The 19,794-nt window shown below is 38.4% G+C and overlaps 1 pseudogene; it reads right to left on the reverse strand.

Moving 5' to 3' along the window:
- Positions 1-5,602: 5,602 nt before the first annotated feature.
- On the reverse strand, positions 5,603-6,571 carry LOC136148571 (CBY1-interacting BAR domain-containing protein 1 pseudogene; annotated as a pseudogene).
- Positions 6,572-19,794: the final 13,223 nt, after the last annotated feature.

The following is a 19,794-nucleotide window of genomic DNA, read 5'->3' on the forward strand; positions in this document are numbered from 1 at the left end:
TCTCCAGGCAAGAATACTAGAGTGGGTTGCTTTGCCCACCTCCAGGGGATCGTCCCAAACCAGGAATCAAACCCAGGTGTCCCACATTGCAGGTGGATTCTTTACCATCTGAGCCACCAGGAAGCCCAAGAATCTTGGAGTGAGTAGTCCATCCCTTCTCCAGGGGATCTTCCTGATCCAGGAATCAAACCAGGGTCTCCTGCATTGCAGGCAGATTCTTTACCAGCTGAGCTACCAGGAAAGCTCTAGGGTAACCAATATTAAAAGCATGAAAATTCTAAGTGTTGACAAAGATGTGGAACAAATTGAATTTTCATACATCCCTAGTGGCATTATAAAATGGTACAGCTACTTTGACCATTTTGGAAAAGAGTTTGGTAGTTTTTAGGAAGTCAAATGTACATTTATCAGGACTTCTCCAGCAGTCCCATGGCTAAGGCTCCACGTTCCCGGTGCAGAGGGACTGAGTTTGATCCCTGGTTGGGGAACTAGATCTCATATGCCACAACTAAAAGAGTTCACATGCTGCAACTAAAAGACCCTGCATGCCACAGTGAAGATCAAAGATCCCACATGCCACGACTAAGACCCAGCACAGCCAAATAAATAAAAATAAATAAATTTTTTTAATATATATAGACATTTATCACACGATTTGGCAGCTCCACTTCTAAGTATTTACCCAAAGAGAAATTAATGTATATGTCTACCTCCAAAAAAAATTCAAAAATGATATTAGTTTTGTTTGTAAGAGTCCCAAATTGAAAACAACTCAAATGTCCATCAAGAAGGGAATAGATTAAAAACACCATAGGATGATCATAAGGTGATGTCATAGTCAACAATTTTTTTAATTACTTCTTTAAGCAATAATATGCATGATTTTGTAAAACATGTGACTAATGGAAAAGATGATACAAGTCCTAGTACAAGCAAAACAGTTTCTAGTCAAAGAAAATCAATGATAGGTGTCAAGAGAAAGGTGGAGTGACTGACTGCAAAGTGATGCAAGGAAACCTTCTGGAACAGCAGAAATCTATGTCATGAGTGGGGTGGTGCTAACATGGGTGCATATGTTCGTCAAAACTTGTTCAGCTATTCACTTCAACATATGTTTATAAATTATAGCTCAATAAGTTTGATTTAAAAAACAATCACTCTGACAACAACGATGAAGACAGTCACAGGGCAAGGGTAGAAAGAAAAAATATCATGAGGTACACACAGTAAGTTTACCTCTTCGTTAGAGGATAGGAAGACATTTTTGTAACTGCAATAATGACTTTCTATTCCCAGATAAAGACTAATGAGTATAAAACCAGTTCAAAGAACTCAATTCAGCCCTTGGTAGAACAGGTTTTTTTTTTTTTAAGGATAATTGCTTTACAGTATTGTGTAGAACAGGCATTTTTAATGTGAAATAAGGAAGAGGACATTAAAGGGTAATGGGGACTGAGTCATTCCAGGAGGCACTCTAGCGGAAGCAGGGAAGAAGCATATACTATTCAGAACATTGATATAACCCATTGGTTTCATAGAAATAGAACTTTACTGCTTCAGAATTATGAGGTTATATGAATATATTTTCTGTTTTCAATATGAGTTAGATTGAATTGTCCTGAAGAATAAATGTTTGTTCTTGGGAGAGATGCAAACATATGTCTTTAATTTTAAAGAAACAGATATGCTTACAAGTCAAGCTGCAGAGCCCTGGATGCCCACTTTCACTCCATCCCTCCTCTGTGAACAGCAAAAGATTTCAGAGACCATTGATCCTTTCTCTGAGTCCAGACCAAACACCCTAGATCTGAATCTTGGTTATTTGAATGTGGGATAAGGAATACTTTCAAGTACTTGATTTTCTTTGGGTTTTGGCATGAAGACCCCAGGCAGGTAGATTAAGATTATCAAGAGATGAGAAGGAACTCAAAGAAATAAAAGGCACAATCCTTGGATCAGAGGAGCAGGTTAACAAATGGCTTGAATCCTTAGGCAACTCCCTTTGGACTCCTAGGTAAATCATACCTAGCAAGAAATTTAAACTTGACTCCCTTTGTGTTATAATTCCCATCGCAAACTGCTATATACCTTCAGTGAATAACTGTAAATTTCTGCAAAGCCTGATAAGATGATCTTGGGGAAGCTCAAGCAAAGTTACAAAGGAGAAGAGAGTCAGCCCTTCTGAACTTCATAGGGCCTCTGATAGGAGCTTAACTTAGATCTGACAAAGTGTGTTGAAGTCCATGAAAACCAAACCTAGTTCAGTGAGCCTGAAAGAAAAAATGAGTAAAGGGGGAGAAGCAGAAACTCCTCCTTCTTCTGGAAGCAAAGTGCCAGAATGCTAAGAGAAAGCGGGAAGAAAGATATTCTCAAGCAATAAAAGCCAAGAGTGACAAATATTTACTGTGTACTGCAATGCACCTGGTACTGTTACAGGGCCTTAGGGCATAATGACTGTTACAGTTTCCCAATCACATTAGAAACAGGTATTATCATTATTTCAGCAATAATCAAATTGATGTTCAGGGGATTCTAATAAATTGCTAGAGGCTATATAACTAGTTAATGGTGCATGATGTCAGGTTTAAAATTCAAGTTTCTACAGCTTAGAAGTCATAATTTAAAAAAAAAAGGAGAGAAAGTCACAGAATAGGACAGAGAAATGAATTCAAACTCACATAGCAGAGAGCGCAGGAGGAGGAGGGTGCACAATTTCTATGGTATTGGGACAGGATAACACTGAAATCTCACTCTTCTTGGATGGGGCAATTAGCTAATTAGCCAGCAGTCACCACTCTTCTGTGAGATCCTTCACTTCTGTGAGATCCTGACTAGCTGAAGCCTCTTTTTTCTTGAATCTTAAAATGTAGCTACAGACACCAGCAGAGATATCCTCTCCACCTGGAAACTTGTTAGAAATGTACATTCTCAGATCCATCCCCAGAGCAGACACTCTGGTGGAGAGGTTCAGCAAATGCATTTTTAATATAATTTTGTGGGTTTTGGTCTAAAACAACACAGATTTATTATCTTGCAGTTATGTTGGTTAAAATCCCTAAATAGACCTCACTTGGCTAAAGTCAAGGTGTCAGTAGGGCTGAGCTTCTTTCTGGAGATGCTAGCGGAGAAGTCACTTTCCTGCTTTTTCCAGCTTCTAGAAGAAACCTGCTTTCCTTGGCTCATAGCCCCTTATTCCATCTTCACAGTCAGCAGCAATGAGTCAAGTCTTTCACACATCACACCACTCTGACCTCCTCTTCTGCTTTTAAGGAGACTGGTGCTGACTGAACCCACCCAGATAATCCAGGAGAAATCTCCCCAGTTTAAGATCAACTAATTAGTAACTTTAATTCCATCTGCAATTTTGTCTGGGCTTAGACTACAGACATCTTCAGCAGCTATATGTAGCCAGCCGGAAAGTGTTGCTGGCCACTCAGAAGTTTGAGATCCAGCACTTAGGCCTCAGCGTTTGTCAAAGCCTTGTCCCCAGGCCTCCCCAAGCCACATGATTAGAGCCCCAGTTTCCAGAATCTGAAAGCTAAAAGGCCCAGGTACAAATGGTGTTATTAGGGTGAAATCACAACCACCAGGCTGCAATGAACTTTTCCCTGCTACTGAAGCTTGTCACCTTCGAAATATCATCATTAAGAACCTGGATGGTATTCAAGAGCTAGTGTAATTTACAAAGAATCTGTTCAACAAGCCAGGCCTCTGGAGTTGTTCCGCTACACGAGCATTTTTCACTTTAATGATTAGACTGAGAAGAAAAGGAACCAGCTCTCCTATCCAGATAGTCGAGCTGAGCTGTCTTTTCTCAGATGCTTCTATGTCTACGACAAAAGTTTCACACTGAAAAAGAATGGGCCCTGGTTGTTGGGTCATTGAATATTCCTTTATTCCTCCTAATCTCCGCAGTAACAGAATTTGGATATATGAATAGCAGACAGAGATCACCGATAATGCTCTGTCTTGGTTGAAAACATTCTGCCGAAGATGCTGTGCACATTTCCTCAATTAGATTTTTTCATTAAATTTCTTTGTACTTTTCTCTTTTTTCCTCCAAACTTGAACCTGACCTAATGTTCACCTTGATATTTAGTTGATGCTGACTGGCTTATTTTCTTTCTTTCTTTTTTAATATGCAGTGTTCATAAGAACGTGTTTTAAGAGTTACATGTGGGCAAAAAGGTTACTCGAGCCGAATTAAACCAAATTACAGTAAGTAACAATAGAGGAAATAAGATATTTCATTAAAATGATACATTCTTATTATGTATTATCATGTATTTAATACAGGACTTGCTATACATCACAAGTGTGTTATTACTATGCATATTTAGGGTAGGAAAGTAATGAAAACAATATTTCATTCTGTAATAGTAAAATAGTTTTATGGGCAAAATTTGAATGGGAAGCAGTAAAATCAAAAAGTAAACCTGATAATCTCTGAAATAAGGTTAGGCTAGGAGGGTACGTATGAGGAGAGGGTACCTGAAAGAGATGTGGAAGGAAACAGATAACTGGGAGAGAAAATAAATTCCCATTTGTTCGGCAGTAGATCTGTGTTTGTGAGTGCTAAAGTTAGCTGGGGCTGCAAGCTGTACTGAACCAGGGTTCACTTTGATGGGGAAAGCAAGAAACAATTGAACCCCATGGTCAAGAGAGTCACCAGCATTTCTTGAGTAGGAGGAGACAGTTGAAGATGGAAAATGTGCTAAAGTAAAGCAAGAAGGAAGTGGTCACAGTCTTAAGGGAATGAGGAGCAGGACAGCCAGAAACTCCAGACAAAATTAGGGTGCTGCAATAAATTTATCCCAAACAGAGACATCGAGGCAAGCCCATTCCTCCTTCTCAGGTTCAGAGGGTTATTTTCTCTGTGCAGATTGGAATGGCCTGGAAAGTCTTTACCTCTGGAGTTATGCTTCCAGATTTCTCTTTACTTGGGAATTGAAGCAAAAGAGTACACACTTAGAGTGGTTTAGGAAACCATGATACAAACATTTTGGGGTATTTAGGAACCACGGGATGTGTGAGACACACACATGCCTTGGCGTCTTAACTAAAATCCAGGGGCACAGAAAAAGAGACACAGATGTACAGAACAGACTTTTGGACTCTGTGGGAGAAGGCGAGGGTGGGACGTTTCGAGAGAACAGCATCGAAACATGTATATTATCTATGGTGAAACAGATCACCAGCCCAGGTTGGATGCATGAGACAAGTGCTCGGGCCTGGTGCACTGGGAAGACCCAGAGGGATCGGGTGGAGAGGGAGGTGGGAGGGGGGATCGGGATGGGGAATACATGTAAATCCATGGCTGATTCATGTCAGTGTATGACAAAAACCACTACAATATTATAAAGCAATTAGCCTCCAGCTAATAAAAATAAATGGAATAAAAAGTTATTATTCTTAGATATAAAGTCCAGGGGCATGGGCTTCCCTGGTGACTCAGTGGTAAAGAATCTACCTTCCAACGCAGCAGACATGGGTCTGATCCCTGTTTCTTTCTTTTTTTTTTTTTTTTTTTTTTTGGTTGGCATAAATTTCCTTTAATAATTTCTACATTTCCAATAGGATTTCATTTGAGGTTTAAAGTATCAAGCCAGTATTATGTTTCTCAGTTTTAGTAATTCTGGATTCCAAGTCATTTAAGCTGAAAATTGAAATGCAAAGTTTACTTAAGAAATTTAATTTTCTTCTTCTGTAACATCTAAGTCTTCATCTTCATCATCATCATCTTCTGTTTGCTGATCCTTTCTTAGTCGACAGGTCAATACCTGTCCTGTTCCAGATACACACTTAGCTGACAAGGATCTTTGAAGAGGTGACTTCGAATTTGCTCTTACAATATCTAAACGGGATGGATAATCTTGGGGATACAGAGAATGTCGGAAAACCTCTAAATCTTCTTCTTCATCAATCTTTTGTATATTTTGGTAGGCAGCAGTGTAGACCTCTAAAGCTTTGCCGTGAAATAACATTTCAATAGTGATAAATTCTGAAAATATAGTCTTTATATCCTTTATTTTCTGCTTTTCAAAATTGTCAATAGTTTCCTCCAGATGACGAGTTGTTCTGGTAGCGTCCATTGTAGCTCTTTGTAATTCAGTTTCTGCCTGTGAAATAACATGTCGATCAGATGGATTTCTCTGACGTGTTCTTTCTAACTGAGTTAACTGTTTAGCTTCTCGATTCCTTGCTGTTAATGTTGCTTTGAGATCATCTCGCTTCATTTTTACAATGGTTCATAAGCTTTCAAAGGTTCAACTACTTTGGCTTCAAGTCTTTCAACCTCGGCTTGTCGATAATCCTGAAGTTTGGCAAACTCGTCCGCAAAGTTTTTCAGGCCCTGCTTTAAGTGCGGGGTCTCGGTAGCGGCATACACGTTGATTTCGTTCACCAGGAGATCCGCTTTGTCTCGCAGTCGGGCGGTTTTCCGCACGTAAGCAGCAAAGATCTGGCACAGTTCTCCGAAATGTTTCTCCACATTGGTGACAGCATCTTGCAGTTGTCTGGTCTGAGCATCGCGGTTTTCCAAGCTGCGCCTCAACATGCTGCCTCGCTCACTGCTGGGGACCCCGGGCTGAGGCCCAACGACAGGGTCTCGGCGCCCGGACGTGCGCCGGGGCGCGAGAGTCCGCCCCGCGCGCGCCCGCCCCCCGCGTCCTGATCCCTGTTTCGAGAAGATCCCACATGCCACAGAGCAGCTAAGCCGGTGCACCACAACGAACGAGCCTGTGCTCCAGAGCCGGGGAGCCACGTCCTGTGCAGACCACAGCCCAGAGCCCGCGCTCCACAGCAAGAGAAGCCGGGCGCTGAGAAGCCTGAGCGCCACAACTAGAGAGCAGCCCCGCTCACTGCAACTAGAGAAAGGCCCATGCAGCAACGAAGTCTCTGTGCAGCAGAAAACAACTAACTAACTAAATAAAAATTATTTTTAAAATTCCAGCAGCGTGTGAATCCCACTTTAAGCACAGGGAAGGTAGATTGCCTTCATTTGTTCACTTTAAACGACCTGAGTATAATTCACACTGAAGTTGCTATGAAGGAGGAAGTAGGAGAGATTAACCTTTCGGTGCCACACCTGGTCTCCGGATTTCCCAACGTGTTAATGAATTTCCTGAGATGGGAGCGTCAGACCTGCTGGCAGTACATTAATCTGAGGGAGCATGAAGCAATACATCCTCCAGACTCAAAGGTGGGTGAACCAATTTAGAAAATGTTAAATCAAGTCCAAGCCGTTCCCTAAAGACAGTACCAACTGCAAAGCCCGAAGACATCTGGAAAAGTCACTCTGGCACAGCTTACTCAGTTGCTGCTGAATTTCTAGCCTCCTTTCTTCATCTGCATCTAGAAAATAGGGGATCTGACCGTATGCCTCTCTGAAATTCCTGCAGAGTAAAGACACTTGTCAGAGGAACTATAAACATAACAAGAAGCTATTTCTCAAAGGTACCAACCCATAGGTCAGCACCTACTCTGTTCAATATGCCTGCAGAGATACAGATTTTTTTCAATGAACAGCCTGACTATAGAGATAAATATATACTTTAAAAAAGATACCTTGTCATTGGAAGTAACTGAGGATGAGAATCTACTGAGAAGTAAGCATTTTTAAAGTAACTGATTTTTAGATTTTTTTTTTCTGGTGGAGTTCAAAAGCATGTTTAAGATGGGCTGGTGAAAATGATAAGCAGACAAGAAGACACCACAAAGGAATCTCATTCTTAAATGGATTTACTAAATTTACACACCTGAGGCCAAATCCAGTGTGAACAAAACTGGAAAGCCCACCTGCGCTGTGTTCTAGAGGAGTCAAGCTGGGCAACGCTTCACAGAAACCAGGGGGCGTCTATGATGCGTGCAGAGTAGGAGCAGGAAGAGGGACAGGATCCTGGGGATTCTTCGACCTAAGTATATAAACCCAAGGGATGGAGAGAATTGCAAATAAAATGGAGATGCTTCAGGGAGAAAGGAACTGAAAAGTAGCTGCCCCAGCCCCACTGAGGAGCCTGGACAGGGAGCTAAGCAGAGGGCAGACCTTGCTCTGTCCTGCTCCAAATGATTGCTTTGTCCAAATTCTCACTTCCCCAGAACCAGGGCGGGGAAGACAGTTTCTCTTTGTTACTCTAGCCCTAAAATTGAGTGGGATACCAGGCATAGAGCAGAGGAGTTCATAGCTGTGCAGACTGAATCAATATGGCAACCATTCAACCCACATGTGAAACCACATGTGGTGGAATCATATCCCCAACACTTAATCTTGGTGTTCCCTTGAGTTTCCTGCCCCTCTGCCTTAAAACTTACACCCTGAGGGCTTGGCTTTTTCCAGGAGCCTGCATGGATTGGCAGAAGTTATGCATTGTGTGAGCTGCCATTAGGCTGTAAGACTGTAGCTTTAATTTCAGGAGATACTATTAGATTACTTGCCAAAAAACTCTACAGCAATTCACATTTCAGAAGTTTATGAGTATACACTTTTCCCTGCTTTCCTCCCTAAAATTATTATCCTCATTCTAGTTTTTGACAATCAGATAGGTATAAAGGGAAAGTTAATAACTGCTTTCATTTATATTTTACTCACTACTAGTCAATGTGAGCATATTCTCATATATTTATTGGCAATTTGTATTTGTTCATCTGTAAATTACTTATTCATTTTTAATCTATTTTTCTATTACATTGTCTCTTTTGTTTATTTGTTTTTACCAATTTGTAAAAGTCCATTAAACATGATAGATATTAGCTCTGTTACACATTTTAAATTTGCTTCCATATAAAATTCCTCTGTTAATTTTGCTTATGTTATCTTTGTGTGCCCACTGTGGCTAATTTAAGCATAAAGAATGTTAGGCACCTCCCTGGTCATTCAGTAGCTAAGACTCCATGCTCCTAATGCAGGAGGCTTGGGTTCCATCCCTGGTCCAGGAACTAGATCCCACATGATGCAGAGTTCATATGCTGCCACTAAAGATCCACGACAAAGATCAAAGATCCAAGTGCTGCAACTAAATTCCTGACACAGCTAAGAAAATAAAGAAAAAATTTTTTTAAAAAAGGGACATTAGCTGCTTTGTATTTTGGTGGAGCAGTGGAGAAATTGACTCAGGGTTAAGAATTAAAGAATGCTGTCCAATCTGTGATGCAGAACCAACCCATCTGGGATTATTACACCCAACACACATGCCAGCAACTTGCTTCACTGCAACCACAGGGCTAACGTCCCCACAGTCGATGAGCAGGCCTCTCTCTCTTCAGTTGGACATAATAGTATTTCATCCTGACCACAAGCTGGCAGCTCCCTTGAGATCTGAGGGTCACCTGTTTTAGGATGTAGCTGAACCTTCAGGATAGCAGAACAGGGCAGACAGAAGCCAAGTGTGGCAGCATTAAACCACTGCCCGAAACAATCTTGAAGTCAGTGATTCCTCTGCATTCCCTGTTCGATGAAATAACAACTATCCAGATCATTTAAGCTTACATCAGGGTTTCTGATACTTGAGCCGAAAATGTCCTGAGAGATGCAGAAGACACCATGTTCTGATACTTTTGTTCATGGTAGACGTTTAAAAACATTTTCTATGTTTCTGACAATGGATCAATTGATCTAGGAAACCACCCGTTCTATTTAGGTTTTCCAACTTATGTCGGAAGCAACAAGTAAAATTCTCTTATGATGTGTTCTATATTGTCCAGTATTTTCAAGTACCTTTTAACTCATTGGTACTGTTCTTTCAAAGGGAAACATACAGTGTTATTTTGTTGAAAAAGGTGAAGAGAGTTCTAGAGCTCCACGTTGCTCAGATTTCTCGATGAGCCCCAAAGCAGTAAAGTTCCACAGAAGACCAGGCAAGAAACGCTGCTATGATGCCACCACCACAGTCTAAAAGAAAACTGAATCTCTGAATGTTCACACTGTAGTTCGTTTTAATTCTATTTTGCAGATTTTTTAAATTTATTTTTAGATACATAATATATTCATTGGGTTCAAACACCAAAAATATGAAATATCATTTGGTAAAACATATCTCTACATCCCCCATACCATGTTTACCCAGCTCCCTGTCTGGCCAGTGTTATGCTTAATATTCCTATTTCCAGATAATCTTTAAATTAATATGAATATAAAAATTGTATATACTACACAGCTACATATATTCACACACACCTATATATTTTATTTTTGTAGTGCTTTAGATAAATGGTAGCTTACTCTATACATATACGCATATATGTATATGTACAATATGTATATGTGTGTATATATTTGTATTTGTCAAATTTTTTCCCCTGATAATGTATACCAGTGACCTCTCTACCTTAGAGATAGATTTTTTTTCATATTGTTACAGTAACAGAATGTTCTATTATAGATGTAGAACATGACTAATCAGTTCCTTGCTGATGGTATTAAGATGTTTCTGTGTTTTTGCTATTACAAATAACTGTTGTGAATAATCTTGTACATATGTCATTTCAAACGTACTTGAGCATATCTACAGTATGCATGCTGAGACATGGAATTTCTGGGTGACAGGGTAAATACATTTGTAAGTTTGATACATACTTCCCAGTATCTAATTGCACTAATTTGCATTCCCACCAGTCATGAATGTCTGTTTCCTCCACGGCCTAACCATTATCTTGTGTTATCAAATTTTTAGATTTCTGCCAATATTATAAGATTGGATCTCTGTTTTTTACTTCTGTTTTTCCTTTTATGAATGATATTGCACATCACTGCCTATGTGTAAGAGTTATTTGAAAGTCATTAGTCATCTTCTGTGAACTTCCATTCTCCTCCTTTGCCTGTTCTGGTTTGTTGCTCTTTTTCTTACTTAGAGTTTATAGAAATTCTATGTTTGAGAAATTAACCACCTATCAGTGATGTCATTTGCAAATATTATTCTCAGTTTGTCATTTGTATTTTTTACTTACAGCATTTTTGCCATGCAAAATATCATATCTTAATCTGTGTACAAATTAGATTTGTTTACAAATATTTGATGGCTTTTTCATCTTGTGTCAGTTATAAAGGACTTTTCCACTCCAAGGCTAAATACTATTCTCCATGTTTTCTTTTTATTATTATTATGTGTTTCACTTTTGAGACTGACTAACAATTTTCCAATTTTCATGCCAAGTATTGTGAAATATACTAGGATATTCACCTACCCCAATATTATTTCCTTTATAGTCCATCTTTTCCACACTGATCTGAGATTAAACCTTTATCATACATAAGGAATCCATTTCTTGATTTCATAGCATTGATCTGCCTATTCATTTTCCAGTGTCATAATGTTTAATACCTGGAGAAATATGGTCTATTTTCATGTGATAGCTCTGGTATCCCTTCTTGCTTTTCTTTTATTGAGTTTTGGTTATTCTTAGTTGAAATGGACCAAATTCTTGAAAGACACAATCTACAAAAACTCACATGAGGTGAAACAGATTTTCTGAACAGGCATACCTATGTATCTTAAATAAATTGAATCAATAATTAATTGCTTTCCAAAACAGAAAGTGCCAGATCCTGATGGTTTCACAGGTGAATTCTACCAAACACTGAAGGAAAAAAATTATACCAATTCTCTACCATCTTTTGTAGAAAATACAAGCAGAAGAGACTGTCTTATGAGGCCGGCATTATCCTAATAACAAAATCAGATTGTGGTGCTGGAGAAGATTCTTGAGAGCCCCTTGGACTGCAGGGAGATCAAACCAGTCAATCCTAAAGGAAATCAGTCCTGAATGTTCATTGGAAGGACTGATGCTGAAGCTCCAATACTTTGGCCACCTGATGCAAAGAGCCAACTCACTGGAAAAGACCCTGATGCTGGGAAAGATTGAAGGCAGGAGGAGAAGAGGGTGACAGAGGATGAGATGGTTGGATGGCATCACCAACTCGATGTACATGAGTTTGAGCAAACTCTGGCAGATAGTGAAAGACAGGGAAGCCTGGCATGCTGCAGTCCATGGGGTGGCAAAGAGTCAGACACGACTGAAAACTGAACAACAACATTATAATAAAATAAAACTACTGATCAATAACTCTGAGCATAGACATAAAAATCCTCAACAAAATATTAACAAATTGAATCCAACAAGATATATATACACCATAACTAAGTGGGATTTATTCCAAGTAGCCAAGTTTGGTTCAGCATTCAGAAACCAGTTTATGCAATCCCTCACATCAACAAGCTAAAGAAGAAAAATCACGTCATATCAACAGGTGCAGAAAGAGCATTTGACAAAATTCAACATGCATTTTCAGCAAACTAGGATTAGGCTTCCCACCTGACCCAAACTATCACTGGACGGATATTAAAGTCCTGACTCTCCTCCAGGCTTCCTCTGATACCATCCCAGCAGGGAGGTGGAAGAATAAACTCTAGGGGAGCTGGAAGTCCCAGCTCCCTATGTGGTCTTGACTGAACAACTGAACACATATGCCCACCCCCACCCCAGCCAAGAGAGGTGTTCATTTCAGCCTGGTAAGTTTGGAAATCTAGGGTCTTCTCTCTGCCTTTGCCGGTATTGCAGAAGTAGAAAATGGACACAGTTCTTTATGACAACTGGTTGGAGTAGAAAGGTTACTATCTAAAAGTTTTCTGTCTTGCTTGGTTGTACATTTCTTTATCCTTTAACAGGAGAGTGTGAGCTTCTGTAGGGCTTATCTTACATCTTGGGGTTACCAGGTTCTTAGCTCCAAGTTGGAAGAAAAAAGAAAACCCAGAGCTCTTACCACTAGGCTGTTCACTGGGTCAGAAATCTTTAGCCAGATACCCTCTTCACTCCACTTTTCAGCACTTTCTCGTGTTTTGTATGTAAAATCAGAGTGCTTCCTTAGACTCAACGATAAAAAGAGGGAAAAGCACATCTACAATATCTTTCCAAAAGTAGAAATCTTACTAGGTATTTGAAAATTTTTTTGTTGCAAATACAAAATGTAATGTTTTATTCTGTAATAGCATCTGACAATGTTCTGTGTATATATGAGAGCTATTATGTGTGCATATTCATTTTTTCACTTTTTATTTTGTGTTGGAGTATAGCCAGTTAGCAATGCTGCAATAGTTACAGGTGGACAGCAAAGGGACTCAGCCATCCATATACATGTATCTGTTCTCCCCCAGACCCCTCCCCATCCAGGTTAGCACATAACACTTAGCAAGATTCCCTGTGCCATACAGTAGGACCTTGTTGGTTATCCATTTTAATAAAGAAGTGAACGTGAGCACCCACTCACTGAATTTTTTTGCTCTAGCCTTTTCTAGATATACAAACATATTGTCATAAATTTTTCTTTTTTTCACTTTTTATTACTTTTTTTCTTTTCTGTTACATGAGAAAGTACATTACAGCATTAATTAATGGTAGTGACATTCTTTGTCTTCTTCCTCACTTAGAGATATTTTGTCCCTGTTTAAGCCTGACACTGTATTTGGGCTGGGATATTATTATGATATTGAGTGCTTTTAATAAGAAAGCTTTTGATGTCAAATGACTTTATAGACCTAAAGATCCGATGATCTAATATTTTCTTTTTATAATATTTATACAATAAACTATATTCATAGAATTCCTAATGTTGAATCATACTTGCATTTTCAGAATATATACCATTTGGACTCAATATATTTTTTAGCATGCTGCTAGATTCTATTTGCTAATATTTTATTTAGCATTTTATATCAATATTTATAACTTCTTTAGTTTTCATTTCTAAACATTCTTTGTCTAATATTGGTATTAACAATGCTTGCTTCATTAATTTAGAAGCTTTCCTCAAACTTTCAGTTTCTTTAGTTTTTTTAGTTTGTTTTCAATTTTTTTTTAGTTGGAATCTCTGCTTATTAATGGCCTTGATAGAGTTCACCTATGAAACTATCATGTTCAGTAAATTGGGAAAGGAACCATTTGCCAAGTTCCCTTATGTTTTCCTATGAAGTTCTGTTTGTTTACATTTTACAGTCTCATCTACGTATGTTTTAACAAATTACACTACTTGAAAATCATCTATTTTGTCTATGTTTTAAAATTTGTCTTCTTAGAATCAAATAAATTCATTTCCTATGATCCTTTGAATTGCCTTGGGATCTGGGTTATTTATGCCTGTATTTTCTCCCCTTTATTTTTTGAAAAACGTGACTAGTAGGTTCAGTTCTTTTGTTGTTGTTTTTGTTTTCCTTCAGAAAATCAGCTTTTAATTTTGTCTGTTATATACATTGTCTATTTTCTCGAGAGTTTTATTTTGCTGTTATCTTCTATTTTTAAATATTTTTTCTTTCCTCTGTCCCTTGGTTCACTTTGCTGTTTCTTTTCTGATTTTCTTGAATCAAACGCTTCATACTTTATTTTCATTAATACTAGTTTTATTGATATTAATATTTAAGTCAGTATACTCCTTGGTAAAAATTTAACTCTATGCCATGCTATTTTTAATTTTTTTTTATTGAAGGATAATTGCTTTACAGAATTTTGGTGTTTTCTGTCAAACCTCAACATGAATCAGCCATGGGTATACATATATCCCCTCCCTTTTGACCCTCCCTGCCATCTCCCTCCCCACCCCACCCCTCTAGGTTAATACAGAGCCCCCGTTTGAGTTTCCTGAGCCACACGGCAAATTCCCGTTGGCTATCTATTTATATATGGTAATGTAAGTTTCCATGTTATTCTTTCCATACATCTCACCCTCTCCTCCTCTCTCCCCATGTCCATAAATCTATTCTCTATGTCTGTTTCTCCATTGCTGCCCTGTAAATAAGTTCTTCATTGCCATTCTTTTAGATTCCATATGTATGTGTTAGAATACAATATTTCTCTTTCTCTTTCTGACTCACTTCGCTCTGTATAATAGGTTCTAGGTTCATCGACCTCATCAACTGACTCAAATGCCTTCCTTTTTATGGCTGAGTAATATTTGACAGTGTATATATACCACAACTTCTTTATCCATTCATCTATTGATGGACATCTAGGTTGCTTCCATGTTCTAGCTATTGTAAATAGTGCTACAATGAACAAAGGGGGTATCCCATGCTGTTGTTTTAATTATTATATTTTATCTGCTTCACAACTTTTTGTTTGTACTTTCCTCCTTAACTGAAAAGTTGTTCAAGGTTTTGGGTTGTTGTTGCTGCTTTCCCCCAAAGGTAGGAATGCTGTCTTCGCTTTTTGTTGTTTTCCCACTTTAATATATTATATTAATATTATATATATATTAATTATAGTGTCCATACTATTTCTACTTTTTTAAGTCATAGAAATTACTTTGTGGCCAAAAATATGGAGCCAATCCCATATTCTTTTATGCCAATCCCAGGAGTGTTTGGGGAAAAAAATCATGCAGTCTCTAATTTTAAAGTGTTAGGTATGTGTACTATTCCACTCAGACTGTCATAACAAAACACCATACATTGAGTGGCTTTCTCACAGTTCTGGAGCTTGGAAAAGTTCATGATCAAGATTCTGGGCAGAGTTCAGTTTCTAGTGAGGCTTGTCTGGGGGCCTTGTCTTTGAGTGTAGAAGAGGGAAAGATTTTCCTCTTTCTTTTCTTGTAAGGCCACCCATCTTATTGTTTTAGGGCCCCATCCATATGACCTCATTTAATTTAAATTACCTCCTAAATTCTCCAAGCCAGGCTTCAGCAATACATGAACAGTGAACTTCCAGATGTTCAAGCTGGTTTTAGAAGAGGCAGAGGAACGAGAAATAAAATTGCCAACATTCGCTAGATCATCAAAAATGCAAGAGTTCCAGAAAAACATCTACTTCTGCTTTATTGACTATGCCAAAGCCTTTGACTGTGTGGATCACAATAAACTGTGGAAAATTCTGAAAGAGATGGGAATACCAGACCACCTGATCTGCCTCTTGAGAAATCTGTATGCAGGTCAGGAAGCAACAGTTAGAACTGGATATGGAACAACAGACTGATTCCAAATAGAAAAGGAGTATGTCAAGACTGTATATTGTCACCCTGCTTATTTAACTTATATGCAGAGTCCCTCATAAGAAACGCTGAGCTGGATGAAGCACAAGCTGGAATCAAGATTGCCGGGAGAAATAGTAATAATGTCAGATATACAGATAACACCACCCCTATGGCAGAAAGTGAAGAATAACAAAAGAACTTCTTGATAAAAGTGAAATAGGATTGTGAAAAAGTTGGCTTAAAGCTCAACATTCAGAAAACTAAGATCATGACATCTGGTCCCATCACTTCATGGCAAATAGATGGGGAAACAGTGGAAACAGTGGCTGATTTTATTTTTGGGGGACTCGAAAATCACTGCAGATGGTGATTGCAGCCATGAAATTAAAAGACGCTTACTCCTTGGAAGGAAAGTTGTGACCAACCTAGACAGCATATTAAAAAGCAGAGACATTACTTTGCCAACAAAGGTCCATCTAGTCAAGGCTATAGTTTTTCCAGTAGTCATGTATGGATGTGAGAGTTGGACTATAAAGAAAGCTGAGGGCCAAAGAATTGATGCTTTTGAAATGTGGTGTTGGAGAAGACTCTTGAGAGTCCCTTGGACTGCAAGGAGATCCAACCTGTCCTTCCTAAAGGAGATCAGTCCTGGGTGTTCATTGGAAGGATTGATGTTAAAGCTGAAACTCCAATACTTTGACCACCTGATGCAAAGAGCTGACTCATTTGAAAAGACTGATGCTGGGAAAGATTGAAGGTACGAGGAGAAGGGGATGACAGAGGATGAGATGGTTGGATGGCATCACCGACTCAATGGACACCAGTTTGGGTAAACTCCGGGAGTTGGTGATGGACAGGGAGGCCTAGTGTGCTGTGGTCCATGGAATCGCAAAGAGTCAGACACGACTGAGCGACTGAACTGAACTGAACCTCCTAAAGGCCTTGTCTCCAAATATAGCCATGCTGGGGTTTAATGGCGTCAACATATGAACTTGGAAGAGAAATTAGTTGATTGCACTATATAAGAATCAAAAATCTACCCTATTGCTTGTGTTAATGGTGACTATTTTGTGATTAAAAAACAGACAAAAATACATAGGTACAAGTTCCCTTAATTTCAGGCAAGACTTGTTTAATTATATCTTGGGGTTTTTTGGTTGTTGTATCCTTTCTTTCTTAATGATAATGCTTTTGTTTTGGGTCTCCTTTTCCTACCTTCTTTTGAATCCCTTTATACTCTTTAATTCATATTTCAATTATTTTAATTTTTTTTCAGTTCTCTGTACATGTTTTCTACCATGCATGACAGACAAGCCTTCCTCCAATTTTGTCTTCCTCCATGATAATTTTTCTTTCTTCTACTTACTTCCTGATTTCCACCAGCTCATATTTTATTTCTTCTCATTGCCTCATCATTTCTTCCCTGAGATTTTACTTTGATTTTTTGTGCATGGTTTTACTTCAAAGAAGCAACCAGACCATAAAGTTTTTGGTCCATGTTGAAATATGTATTCATAATTTTCATCTGTCTCATGAAAACAACTTTTTGGTGAATACTGCTTGTCAATAAATTTTACTGCTAATTCCTCCTATTTTGTAATATATTTTTATAGATGCTGTGTAAGCTCTTTTATGGACCAACTATTTTCAAGGAATTTCTGTAGGTGGGGAGGACCACTGTAGCATTCTAGGCTTTCATATCACAGAGGGCTCTCTTCTCTTCAGCTGACACAGGCAACACAGCTTTTTCAAGTAACTGGCCTGTGGGATTTTGTTTGTAACAGACCCTCTTCCCTTCCTCTGAACGTAATTGCTTCTCCAGAGTGTGTTCTCTTTCTCATCTCTATCTATCTCTAACATCTCTTTCCCCTCCTTCTCTAGCTCATGCCCAATGTCTCTTGTGTGAAACTAAACTTATTTTGGCACCTTTAACAAATTATTTCACATTCTCTTTTCCAGTTTCTCAGAAAATGGCATTTGTGTTTTTGTTTTTATGTCTCTTTGTTGATTGATTTTGTTTGGTTTCCTGGAAAAGATGGAGATTACCTTGTCTGTGTAGTGTTCATCCCAGAAATCTTCCACTAGAAATTATGCAACCTACAGTTAAGACAGACCATGCAGATTATGTAAACCAGCTACTCAACTGATGCCTGAATACAACCTTGCTTTATTCATTTCTGTAACTCTGGCTCTACAGAAATGTGTCAGCCTAGGGTACCCCTGGGTTTGGTACAGCTGAAAGAGCCACAGGCCAGGAACATACATAAAAGATGTGGTGTTTAATATTTCCTTGGCCACTGTCCAAGGTAAAGCAAGACAATTTTCTGTGTGGGCCTCCAATTCTCCAACTGAATTGGGTGAAAGGAACACAATTAACCCTCCTTTTTAAGAAAGGTCAGGAGTTTTTTATGAATATTTGGGCAAATATATGATGATATCAGATTTCAGGATACATTCTATATTATAAAGATAAAATTTTATATTAAAAGTACATGATTTGCACTGAGTCAAACTTCTGAAAGAGTCCTCAGCCACAACACCTCCAGGAGGGAGATGTTCCAGTGTATCTTCATTATATCCTTACTAGGCTCAAGCTTTTTAAATTTGGCTTTTCTAATGAACATAATTTTAAAGTGTGGGGAGATGTTTTCCCTTTTCCCAACACATGGCATTTTAATTATTAAATGCTTTTCCAAGCTAAATTTTGAGTGCACAAGCCATGCTGCTGTCTAATAATTTAATTTGGAAAACAAATTATATGTAATTTCCCTGACAATCTGAAATCTGTAAACCACTAAAAGAGAGCCAAGTCATTGAGCTGCATGATAATTAATGTTGATAATAAAACAATTATATTTTACATTGCAAAGGTCTAAAAATTCACAGTAATTCTTCATATCTTTTTTTGCTTATTGACATTAGGAAACTAGAACAAGTTTGTTTCACTTCAAAAAAACTAAAGTTTTTAATATCTGCAAAAAGAATTATCTTTATTAATAAAACTGTGAAGATAAGACAGTTGTAAATGCTGTAAGTCAAAATGTGCCTCTTCCACCATAACCTAGAGATCTGGGGAGATGGTTTAAATCCAGTCACCAGGGGACAATTTAGTAAGTATCTACAACTTCGGCATTAGTTACTGTGGCCTTCTAATCTTTTATTTCCTAACAATCATATTTGTGGTCAATAAATCAGTAACTAAACGGGACAGAGTAACTAATACCCAGGTCCTAGATAATGATTGTTTACTTTTGTTTTTGATAAATAAAATGCTATATTGGATTCTCTTTACAAAAAATAGGTTTGGTTTTAAACTTTAAAATGAAAATATACTTGATAAGTATTCTTATCATGACTAAACAACCTACCTGAAATAAAAATTCAGACTTTCTCAGCTTGCCTCCCTACTGTTCATTTTACAAACTCAGCTTAATCTGTTTGATTTGCTTGACAAAGCAGGTGTGTAACATAAACAACTGTCTCAGCGTTCCTCAGCTTTGTTTCTAGTGTTGTCAAGGTGTATGAACTGAATGTATCCCCCCTCAAAATTCATGTTGGTAGCTTGCCCCCCAGTGTGATGGCGTTAGGTCAGGAGGGTGGAGTACCCCTGAATGGAGAGCTTTTATGCCTTTATAAGAGAGACCTCAGAGAGTTCCCTTGTTCTTTTCTGCCACATGAGGACACAGAAAGAAGATGGCTGTCTATAAACCAGGAAGCCACCACCTAATAGACACGAAGTCTGCCAGAACCATGATTTTGAACTTTCCAGTCTCCAGAACCATGATAAGTGTTTGTTGTTCAAACTACCCAGTATATGGTATTTTTGCGTGCATGCTAAGTCACTT

The sequence above is a fragment of the Muntiacus reevesi genome, chromosome 17 (assembly GCF_963930625.1).
Source record: "Muntiacus reevesi chromosome 17, mMunRee1.1, whole genome shotgun sequence".
NCBI classification, from domain to species: Eukaryota; Metazoa; Chordata; class Mammalia; order Artiodactyla; family Cervidae; genus Muntiacus; species Muntiacus reevesi.